This window comes from Podarcis tiliguerta (assembly GCF_965153285.1).
Source record: "Podarcis tiliguerta genome assembly, chromosome: 3".
Lineage (NCBI taxonomy): Eukaryota > Metazoa > Chordata > Lepidosauria > Squamata > Lacertidae > Podarcis > Podarcis tiliguerta.
Genome location: NC_139536.1, coordinates 110,970,171 through 110,982,004, shown reverse-complemented (window position 1 = coordinate 110,982,004; position 11,834 = coordinate 110,970,171). Strand labels below are relative to the sequence as shown.

General features: G+C 47.1%; 1 long non-coding RNA gene across 1 annotated transcript; it reads right to left on the bottom strand.

The window, feature by feature from the left end:
- Positions 1-3,176: 3,176 nt before the first annotated feature.
- LOC310675273 lies at positions 3,177-5,106 on the bottom strand. Its single transcript, XR_014510018.1, has 2 exons — positions 4,775-5,106; positions 3,177-3,450 (listed from the first exon to the last, which is right to left on the bottom strand). It is a non-coding gene; the product is annotated as an uncharacterized lncRNA (long non-coding RNA).
- Between the last annotated feature and the right edge of the window lie 6,728 nt (positions 5,107-11,834).

Below are 11,834 nucleotides of genomic sequence, written 5' to 3'. Positions count from 1 at the left end.
CTATAGTTCGCTTCCCTACCTTCGGCCTCACCTCTCCCAGTGGTGTAGCATGGGGGAGCCAGAGGATCGGTGGCCCCGGGCGCAAAATTCTGGGAGGGGCGCAACCAGGTGTCCCCACATCAGGCCAAGCTCCTACCACTTTCCGGAGCCATGGGGAGGACTGGGCCTTTTTTGCTGCCTCCTCGTGGCCAGGGAAGTGATGCCCCTGGTCGAGCCAGGAGGTGGCAGAGTTGCCAAGCTGAGAAGGCGCACCGCCACCAGCAGTGGCAGCACCAGCTGCCATGTGCCTCACGTCTCCTCCCCAGCTGCCCAATCCACTAGGATGGGGACACTTACCCTGTCTTGAGCACCAGCAACCCATGCTGCCATCAGCCACCACTGAGGAAAGGTGGACCTAGGGACCTTTAGACCAGACAAAGGCCCCCAAGGGGTTTACTAGTGCCATCCAACTTCACAGGTCAAGAGAATTGAGGGCTGTTGTGCGATTGTCCTAGCTGAAATACCTCTTAGCTCCATTCTCTGACTATGAACCCAGTGGCACAGGGTTCGAAAGTTGAATTCTCATGACACCCAACACTGAGCTCCTGTTGGTACTAAAGGGTTAAGAGGTAACAAGTTGCTCTAATCACTGAGCAGCTGGAAGTCATTAAGCATCCAGGAATGTGAGTTAGTTTGTATAAATAGTCAGTTCACCCGTGTGTTTTCCCTCCCCCCCTTTTTGACCTGACTCGCAGACTCAGTTTGTGGCCATGGGCGTGTTTGCTGATATGAGTTAAGTTTAGAGTAGAATTTTCTTTATGCCGGAGATAAAAGCATGTGTGCTTTATCGCCAGGGTTTTTCTTTTGAGTTCCAAAGTGCTTGCTCCAGGATTCTTCATTGAAAGGTACTGACCCTCCTGCCTTCTTCAACCGCTGCACGAAATTCTCTGCTGAGATAAGATTTATGGCGTTGGAAGCGCACTGGACGTTTACTTAACATTAAACTAATTAAAGTTTAATGGACAGCTCCTGACCAGAGATGGTTTTAAGCGAGTGCGACTGGAGAGGCCACTTGGGGCACCACGCTGCAGGGAATACCACAACAATGCTGTAGAACGGAGCGCATATCATGGTTTTGTGCTGAGCAACAGCAAGCAAAGCTCAGTGGAGTGGGAGGTCAACCTACCAGCAGTCTCTGGAGGCAGAATCCAAAGTCAGGTCCCATTCTAAGGTTGTGCAAACAGCAATCCACATGGTCAGACAGTCCAGAGGTCAGGCAACCCAATGGTCAAGGGTCAAGATGAGCAGGAAGCACAAGATAGGGCTACAAGTGTTGTTTCCATCATCTGCCTGCTGCTGGAAACTGCTTAAGAAGGAGGAAGCCATTTGGTTCTCATGATCTCCTCCTCTGTGTCCTCAAAGGCTGATCAGCTGTAGGAATCACTCTGTCTTCTCCCCCTTCAGGCTACTGTTCAGCAGGTGAAGCTGACTCCTGTCCCATGACAGCACAAGATGTAAGGCGTCGTCAAATAATAATAATAATAATAATAAGAAGAAGAAGAAGAAGAAGAAGAAGTTATTATTTGTACCCCGCCCATCTGGCTGGGTTTCCCCAGCCACTCTGGGCGGCTTCCAACAAAGATGAAAAACACACTAAAATGTCACATATTAAAAACTTCCCTGAACAGGGCTGCCTTCAGATGTCTTCTGAATGTCAGGTAGTTGTTTATTTCCTTGACATCTGATGGGAGGGCGTTCCACAGGGCGGGCGCCACTACCGAGAAGGCCCTCTGCTTGGTTCCCTGTGACTTGGCCTCTCGCAGTGAGGGAACCACCAGAAGGCCCTTGGAGCTGGACCCAGTGAAGGAGCGGAACCACTGTATGACAGTGCCCCCAGCTCTCAGCCCCTCAAGACGGTCCAGAAGGATGTTATGGTCGATGGTATCAAACGCCACTGAGAGATCCAGCAGAACTAGGAAACAGCTCTCACCTTTGTCCCTAGCCCGCTGGAGATCATCAACCAGTGCGACCAAGGCAGTTTCAAATTTTAACATCTCACAGGATGCGGCTGAAATTTGAGAGCCCAAAGTCAGCCACTGTCCTGAACTTTCCATTGTGGAAATTCCCTGACCGTCAGATCCTCAAGAAAGTCACGAGCTCGCCTGCCATTGTTGAAAATGCATCAGGAAGCAACTTGACAAGATTTCATCCCTTTCCACCACAGAAAGTGAAGCTCTTCAAACCGACTGCCTCCCTGCACTAGTAATGCATAATTATTCAGTAATAATGACTGCCTACTTTAAATACAGCAACATTCACAGTTGGAAAGGAGGACTCTTTCAATAGCTGTCATTCAGAGTCGGGAAACTCAGCCAGGCAAACCTTAACAACTTCAATTTTAAGCCAACACACAGCCAACGGAGGGAAGATTCCACAGAACAAACTACACAATCATTGCCTCTTTTCCTCTTTGGAAAAACTGCACAGGCATCTCTTGCATTCCACTGTCCAAGCAATGAAATGTTTTTTTCCTTCGCCCAAGAGGCAGGTATTCTATCCCTTTTGGAGGAGGAGTTAACAGGCTGTCAATAGGCACCCAGGATTGCAGCTGCAAGACTTGGGCTGTGAAATATACACAGAGTATATATACAAGAGTGGATTTCATGCTCTTTATTCAGCTCATAGTTGTGAGGAGGAATGGAAGTTCCCCCAGAATGTCCCCCAGAATTAGCCCCACGTGATTGGCTAATTCTGGGATTCTCCTGTAAGCCAATCAGGTTGCGGATTCCCTTCCACCTGGAGCTGGATTGGGTGGCTCCTGTGGACCAATCAGACTGCTGCATTCTGGATCCTATTGTTCTAGGACCAATCAGACTGCTGCATTTTGAAACCTATTGTTCTAAGACCAATCAGACTGCTGCATTCTGAAGCCTATTGGTCTAGGATCAATCAGACTGCTGCCTTTTGGATCCTATTCAACTCAGTACATAACACCCTGGGAGAAAAGAGCCCCAGCCAAACTGCCCACAAGGTAAATACGGCTTTGCAACACAAACATTTCGGTCTCCGTTTCAAGGGAAATCAAGGCAGTCTGAGTTGCTATGTGACTCTCTGTGCAAACGCCCCACTTGCTTCCTACGTGCTTGTTTGAATCCGAGATGGAGATGAGCTTGGGGAATCAAAGCAAAGCCAACAAGGTGATTTGATTCTTTTTAATTGTAGTTGTCTCCCCCCTCCTCCTCCCCACTGCCAGCATTCTCAGTGATGTTGGACTTCTTCCTCCCATTATGCAGGATCCATCCGCACTGGATTCGCAATGGTCTCCCCTAATGCTTACTGCTCCCCATGTGAATCATTTGAGAGCATCGTTTGATGAATGCAGAATTGTTCGAGGCTGTGTAGCCATAGCTGTACAACAGAAATTCTGCTAGTGGGGATTCCTATTCGCTCTGCAGCCAGCAGTTATTCTTCCTGTAACAAGATAAAAAGCACACATATTCGTCTGACTGGCTCCTGACCTTTGCAGCATTCCCTGATGTTGTGTTTTGTGTCTCATCTTCCCTGTCATCCGTGGGTCCCTCGGCCCACTCTCCATACTTAGTTTGCCGTTGCACTTATTAGTGTTACTGGTGTTCTAGATTATGGGGGGAAGGGACACTCAGTAAACCCTAGATAAATGGTAGGATTTTGGTTATGGGAGAAGGGAGAAATAAAAGCTGCAGAGGAATTCCTGAGATAGCCTTAATGCAAAATGACCTGGCCAAGCTAGGGCCATTGAGGAACCATACAGGGCCACTGAGAGCCATTGGCAATGCAAAAGAACTGTCCTCCCACCTTGATCCGAGGTGTGAACAGAGACTGGGGGTTTGGGAGGTTTCCAGGGTAGCTGGGTTTGAGGTGACAGGAAAATAGAGCTTTATAGCAAGGTGTTCTGGGAAGAAGACGAAAGAGTGGTACACCTGATGGCGTACAGGTAAAATAGGGATTTGTTTGTTCTTTGAAAAGGTCCCTATATGGTCTCAAGCAAAGTGCACGATGCTGGCACTCTAAACTCACTGATGTGTTGTTTTCTCTAGGTTTTCAGCGAGGTAAAGCCGATCCATGCTTATTTGTCAAGAGGAAGGGCAGAGGAAGCTGCATTGCTTATTTTATGTTGATTATATTCTTTTATTTTGGAAGGATGTCAAGATGTACAATAGCGCCCTAGCTCAACTGAAGGAGCACTTTGACATGAAAGATATTGGTGAGGTAACCAACTACCTATCTCTGGAAATAGAGAGAGACCAAGATGGTAATATTTTAGTACACCAGTCACAGAAAATTGCTGATGTGTTAAGCAAACTAAACCTGATGGATGCTAACCCTGTAGACACACCAATGACAACAGGTTCTCAGGTAGATGATGCTGAAGAAGCATTTTCTGACCCTACACTGTACAGAAGTGTGCTAGGCAAACTAAACTTCATTGCCAGATGTTCAAGACCTGACATTGCAGTTAGCACTAATTTGCTAAGCAGAGATGTCAACAATCCTACTGTTAAGGATTGGAAAGCTCTGAAACGCATAGCACGCTATTTGAAAGGCACTATGCACTACAGACTGAGATTTAACAATCAGAAGTCTGGTGGTCTTGAGATATTTGCTGATGCGAGTTTTGGAAGTGACACTACAGACAGGAAAAGCACGTCTGGAGTTTGCTACATGTACAGCCAGGGTCTATTTGATTGGTCGTGCAAGAAGCAAACAGTTAGCTTAAGTACTTGTGAAGCTGAACTGAATGCACTGTCTTACTCACTTGTGGATTGTGAATGGTTGTTACAATTGTGTAAAGACATGAGAATTCCTGTAAAGTGTCCAATCCAGGTTTATCAGGACAACAAAGCATGTTTGGCTTTGCTGAATTCAGAAGGTTGTAAGCAAAGCATGAAGCACTTCCAATTGAAGCTTCAACATGCTAGAGAATGTGTTCAGAAAGGACTTGTAACGGTGTCCTACATGCCAGGTAATGAAATTCCTACTGATTTATTGTCCAAGGTTGTTCCGAAGGATCAACACTGTACCTATGTACAGAAACTGGGTTTGTACTGATATTGTACTGGCACACTGCCCGGTGGTGTTCACAGAAAGGGGGAGGATGTTAGTTTCTGTGTGTTGCCACGGTGCAGTGCTCTTGGAGTCACAGGATTCTGTTTACATTCCTGGGATTCCAGACTGTTGGAAGTCTCACTGAAGACAGGAGACGGATGTGATGTTACTGGTTTCCCGTTCCTTTGTTTTAGTTGCTCTCTGCTTTCACAGAGAGAGGATGTATTTTTCTGTCTGCATAGCTAGAAAATAAAGCACAGCGATGTAGCCATAAATCTCATCACTTCCGTGTGCTGCTTTGATTCTCTGCTGAAAGGGAATATGCCTGGAGCCTCAACAATCACGTCGGAGGGTGACTCCGGAAGATGAGCTTCATCAGCTCGGTCGAATGGAGTTTCTGACAGGATCCATCTTAGACAGCCTGGTCGGGAGAGATGACTTAGAATCCAGGGCTACGTTGCTGTGGGGGCTGAGCCCCTCTTGAAATGAGCATGCTGCAAGATCATGACTTCCTCCATGCAGACTAAAGGTGTAAATAGGTGAATAAACCATATTTCCTAAAGCTACGACAGGCTCCACCATGTCTGAATTCTCCAAAGTAAAGCAGACTCTGGTTGAGGGCCTGGGACCCCCTCAGACTTTGCTATTGCTCAGCAGAGAGTGGGGATGGCACCCAACTTTTGTAACACTACTATTATTAATTAACTGCCCTCCACCCAAAGGTCCCAGGATGTCAGGGACCGTGCTGAGGAGAGCTGCACTGAGTGTGCTCGTCCCGTGGGTTACCCAAAAGGCAAGGTCCAAGTCCAGTCTGTGGTCAAAGGCACAACGTGGAGGCAGTCCGTAGTAGCTGAAGCTGGGTCCTGGGCAGGGAGTCGGGTGAAGTCAGGAACAGGCATGCAAGCAGGGAGCCTGGGTGGGTCAGGAGCTCTGGCAGAAAAGCAGGACAGGGTTCAGGCAGGAACTAGCAACCAACAATGTTGCTCCTGCAACTTGGGACTGGGGCTGGCCAGCTTGTATCTGCCCCGAGGCATAGGGCCGCCCCTGATCCTCTGGCCTGGAGGCAAGCACTCCTCCTGTGGGAACTTAGTTCCCTCCGCCTCTCTGCCCTGAGCCTCTGCAGTTCAGGAGAGGCTGGAGGGTTACCGGACCCAGAGGCAACCTCAGCTTCTTCTGACAGGGCTGAGAGTGGAGCACCTGTATAGATTTGGGACAGTGGTTTGCAGAGGGGCATAGTTCAGAAGGCAGAAGCTGGGTAATACTGGACGGGGAACAGCTAGGAGAAGAAACACTAGAAGAGAGAGGGTTAACAGATTCACAGTCTCTGGACAACATTCACCCCCCCCCCCCTTCTCCAAAGTCATGGAGAGCTCAGAAAGTGGCAGAACAGAAAGCACAGAGGGTACATGCTCAGATTACAAGACGTAGAAGTGACGTAGATTAATTGGGACAAAGGGGGTGGGATCCTTAACTGGGAGCACCACCATTTCTAGGAGATGGGTTCTTCGTTCTCTCGCAGTGATTATTAAAGTTTCTAACTGGTAAGAAGACCCCTTTTCCTTTGTTTTGCTTATCTACTGCCACGGGTGAAGAAGCCAATTCCCTGAAGCCTGACACAGACTGGGTTACAGAATTAAAACACAATATATGATTCAGCTTTTCCCAGTCTGGTGCCCTCCTGCTGTTTTGGACTACAACTCCCAAGAGCCTCAGCTAGCAAGGTCAATGGTCAGGGATGGTGGTGTTTGTAGTCCACCATCAGCAGCGTCTGGAGAGTCCCTGGCTGGAGAATGCTGAGGTCCAGATTGGGTCTCCATGATAGACAATGCAAAAAGCATGCCACATTCCAGCATTACTAATGTAAACAGCAGTTCTAAACACAGTTCAGGGTATACTCCTCATTAGGGAAGAGAGAGAAATTTGGTTCTGTTGATATTTTAATGCTAGTCTATCATAGCCACACTTTCCCAAACAATACATGAACCATTAAAAGAAAGGCATATTCAAAATTCACCCTTCTCCGAATTTTGTTTTCCCCTCATAAACACTTTGGGGGCATTGGAGAAGTCCATCACAAAATTCGGAGAATAGGATAGGGATGCGGGTGGCGCTGTGGGTTAAACCACAGAGCCTAGGACTTGCCAATCAGAAGGTTGGCGGTTCGAATCCCCATGACGGGGTGAGCTCCCATTGTTCGGTCCCAGCTCCTGCCAACCCAGCAGTTCGAAAGCAAGTCAAAGTGCAAGTAGATAAATAGGTACCACTCAAGCGGAAGGTAAACGGCATTTCCGTGTGCTGCTCTGGTTTGCCAGAAGCAGCTTAGTCATACCGGCCACATGAGCCGGAAGCTGTCTGTGGACAAACGCCGGCTCCCTTGGCCAGTAAAGCAAGATGAGCACCGCAACCCCAGAGTCGTCAGTGACTGGACTTAACGGTCAGGGATCCCTTTACCTTTACCTTTAAAATACAGATATTCTTGACAATAATGTACAAAACTGCATTGTATTCAGGAGAATTGCATAAATAGATGTGTATATTGGGAGAAATACCCATTCCAATGTTGTTGCGTATATGATTGATGCAGAAACTTAAAAGTTGGAAAAAATGAGAACTGTGCAAACTCAAAACTGACAGATTTGCCCATCCCTACACTGGGACAATGTAAGGACAGTGTAAGGACAGTGTGGGACAGTGTAATGGAAGTGAGAGATGGATCATAAAGAGGGCTGATTGCCGAAGAATTGATGCTTTTGAGTTATGGTGCTGGAGGAGAATCTTGAGAGTCCCATGGACTGCAAGAAGATCCAACCTATCCATTCTGAAGGAAATCAGCCCTGAGTGCTCACTGGAAGAACAGATCCTGAAGCTGAGGCTCCAATACTTTGGCCACCTCTTGATAAGAGAAGACTCCCTGGTAAAGACCCTGATGTTGGGAAAGATGGAGGGCACAAGGAGAAGGGGACGGCAGAGGACGAGATGGTGGGACAGTGTTCTTGAAGCTACCAGCATGAGTCTGACCAAACTGCGGGTGGCAGTGGAAGACAGGAGTGCCTGGCGTGCTCTGGTCCATGGGGTCACAAAGAGTCGGACACGACTAAACAACAACAACACTGGGACATGGTGGGACTTGCTTCTGAGTAAACATGCACAGGATTGCAGTAGCCATGCTTAATCCTCTGCTCCCATACTTGGGAGCAAACGTCACTGAGTAGGATTAGGCACTTGATCTGATTCTCCCCTCCAGCTGCAGTTATCAAGGGCACCTCCTGACAAACGTCTCTGACAACGGACACGGTTTCCCTCCCCTGCCGTTGCCTGCACAATGTCTGCCTTCTAAAAAGGGTTTATTTTGCTTTAATTGTTTTGAATTCTTTCCAGAATGTGCACATCACCATAGGCTGGATGTCACTCATGAAGCTCTTGAAAACAACAAGGGGAAATGTGGAGGCTGAGATTAAAGCGACTTCCTTCCCCAGCAGATAAAATAGAAATAAAAAATTCTGTAAATTCAGAAAACGTTTTCTTACTTTAAAATAATAATAAATGTACAAGTTTGCCCTCGCCACCTGGAAGCAAGCTACCCCTCTGCACGCTGGCAGGTATCTCCCACCTGGTTTCACATCCACCGCATAAAGTGCGGAAAGGTTCTCCAGTTCATTGCAATGAACCCTTGCTTTGTTCTTGGCAGAGAGCTCTCCAGGTGGCGCTGTGGTCTAAACCACTGAGCCTCTTAGGCTTGCCGATCGGAAGGTTGGTGGTTCGAATCCCCACGACGATGAGCTCCTGTTGCTCTGTCCCAGCTCTTGCCAACCTAGCAGTTCAAAAGCACGCCAATGCAAGTAGATGAATAGGTACCACTGCAGTGGGAAGGTAAACGGAGTTTCCACGCGCTCTGGTTTCCGTCACGGTGTCCCGTTGCACCAGAAGTTGTTTAGTTCTGCTGGCCACATGACCTGGAAAGCTGTCTGCGCACAAACACCAGCTCCCTCAGCCTGAAAGCGAGATGAGCACCGCATCCCCTTACTTTCCTTTGACTGGACTTAACCGTCCAGGGGCCCTTTTACCTTTTTACCTTTCTTCATCTGGGTGCGGGTCAGTCAGGTGTAATTGCTTCTTGTTCACATCTCTTACTAAACCTGCTCCACGAAGTGAGAAGGTCTTTCCAACAGAAATCAGGTCCCGCTAGCAGGTTTCCCGAAGGCATCTGGTTTGGCCACTGTGACGTTAACATATAGAATCATAGAATCATAGAGTTGGAAGAGACCACAAGGGCCATCGAGTCCAACCCCCTGCCAAGCAGGAAACACCATCAGAGCACTCCTGACATATGGTTGTCAAGCCTCTGCTTAAAGACCTCCAAAGAAGGAGACTCCACCACACTCCTTGGCAGCAAATTCCACTGTCGAACAGCTCTTACTGTCAGGAAGTTCTTCCTAATGTTTAGGTGGAATCTTCTTTCTTGTAGTTTGGATCCATTGCTCTGTGTCCGCTTCTCTGGAGCAGCAGAAAACAACCTTTCTCCCTCCTCTATGTGACATCCTTTTATATATTTGAACATGGCTATCATATCACCCCTTAACCTCCTCTTCTCCAGGCTAAACATGCCCAGCTCCCTTAGCCGTTCCTCATAAGGCATCGTTTCCAGGCCTTTGACCATTTTGGTTGCCCTCCTCTGGACATGTTCCAGTTTGTCAGTGTCCTTCTTGAACTGTGGTGCCCAGAACTGGACACAGTACTCCAGGTGAGGTCTGACCAGAGCATAATACAGTGGCACTATTACTTCCCTTGATCTAGATGCTATACTCCTATTGATGCAGCCCAGAATTGCATTGGCTTTTTTAGCTGCCAGAGGTGAAATAGTTAAACAAGTTACCCAATCAGAACCCAGGGGGGTGGAGTCAGAGGGACTATAAAACCAGCTCTGGGAGGGGCAAAGGGGGGAGTTTGTTGGGAGTTGGGTGGTTGGTTGGAGTGGGAGTGAATTGGGATAGAGTCTGTGGATAGGTTGAGTGAGTGTAGCAAAATAAGCTGAGTCAGGAACAGTTAGGTGTTAGGAAGACAAGTAAATATCTGAGAGGTGTTTTAGTGAGTGAGAGCAGGTAGCGGAAGTTATAGGTCTGGATAGGCACCCCATGATTGTAATTGACCAATCACCTTCCCCCATATCGAAGGGTAGTCCGGTAAAGGATTCTGGGGGGCATTGCCCTGTCCGAAGCCTATGGAGGTATGAGCCTAAGGCACGCCCCCGAGTGGTGACCCCGGGGGAGCTCCTAGTTGATGTACATCAGCAGGACTCCCGCTACTGGTGGTTAACCCTTGCCGGTCTTCTAGCAAGCAGGCTGAAGCCGGTTAGTCGATAGGACCAATGCCTAAGTCAACACCGCTCAATTCCTGTAATCAATAAAGTTGTGGCCTAATTTTGCCCATTAACCTAAAATACTGGTGTCCTGTGTCTTTATTTCCGTGGGGGAGGTGGGAACTTGCCACGCAACCACACACTTGTTAAACTACAATAAATAAACAGAAGTTTATGTTCCAATTTAACCCTGACTGGACTCAGTATTGTACCAGGTAGGGCCTGGGTGGTGGCAGCGAGAAATAAAGAAGAAGAAGAAGAGTTTGGATTTGATATCCCGCCTTTCACTCCCTTTAAGGAGTCTCAAAGCGGCTAACATTCTCCTTTCCCTTCCTCCCCCACAACAAACACTCTGTGAGGTGAATGAGGCTGAGAGACTTCAAAGAACTGTGACTAGCCCAAGGTCACCCAGCAGCTGCATGTGGAGGAGCGGAGACGCGAACCCAGTTCCCCAGATTACGAGACTACTGCTCTTAACCACTACACCACACTGGCTCTCTCTCATAAAGTGGTGGCACAGGGATCAATAGGTGGTGAAACCGTCTGGGGACCCTGTGTGATCGCCACAGCCACCATGAGAACAGGATGCTGGACTAGGTGGGCCATTGGCCTGATCCAGCCAATGATCTCCTTATATTGCCATGTCCCTTCCATAGTGCATCTGGACCTGTAATTTTAAGCACTGCATTGTTGCCTGAAACTACTGCTGGCCCAACTCAGCCAACAGGGATTGTGAGCTTGTGGTCAGCGAGATCCACTTCCCAAGCAGCAAGTTGTCAATCCCTATGCTACATGCTTATGGCAATGTGTTTGTTTATTTTGTAAGATTTTTTATTAGACATTTTATAGTTATAAAGAGAAAAACAATAAAAAAGACAATACATGAATTCAACAAACAATACATTGACAATAAAATAAAAGAAAACAATACAATACAGCAATACAACATAAGAAAAAAACACATCCAAATTTTTATATCTAAATCTTTCATTAGCTTATTTCCTCGACTTCCTTGCACCTCCCTTTTTTGTATTCTAGTTCAAATTATCTAGTTCAACAAATCCTTTCCCTCTTCTTCAATTTTTGTTCTATAATTTATTTTAACACAATTTAACTTTCAATTTTCCAATTTGACACATTTAACACTTATTATTCATATAATTCTTAATAACCCTTCTGCTAAAACCATATAACTTCATTCCAATATACTTCTAGCATTCATTAATTTTGCAATATTTCTGTAAATATACTTTAAATTTTTTCCAATCTTCTTCCATCGACTCTTCTCCCTGGTCGGCAATGTGTTTGTTTAAACACTGAAACAATTCAGTGGAGCTGAAACTCCATGGCTGAAGCTCCATGGCCGTGATGGGATAGCTGTCATTGGACTACAACTCCTATCAAACCTATCAAT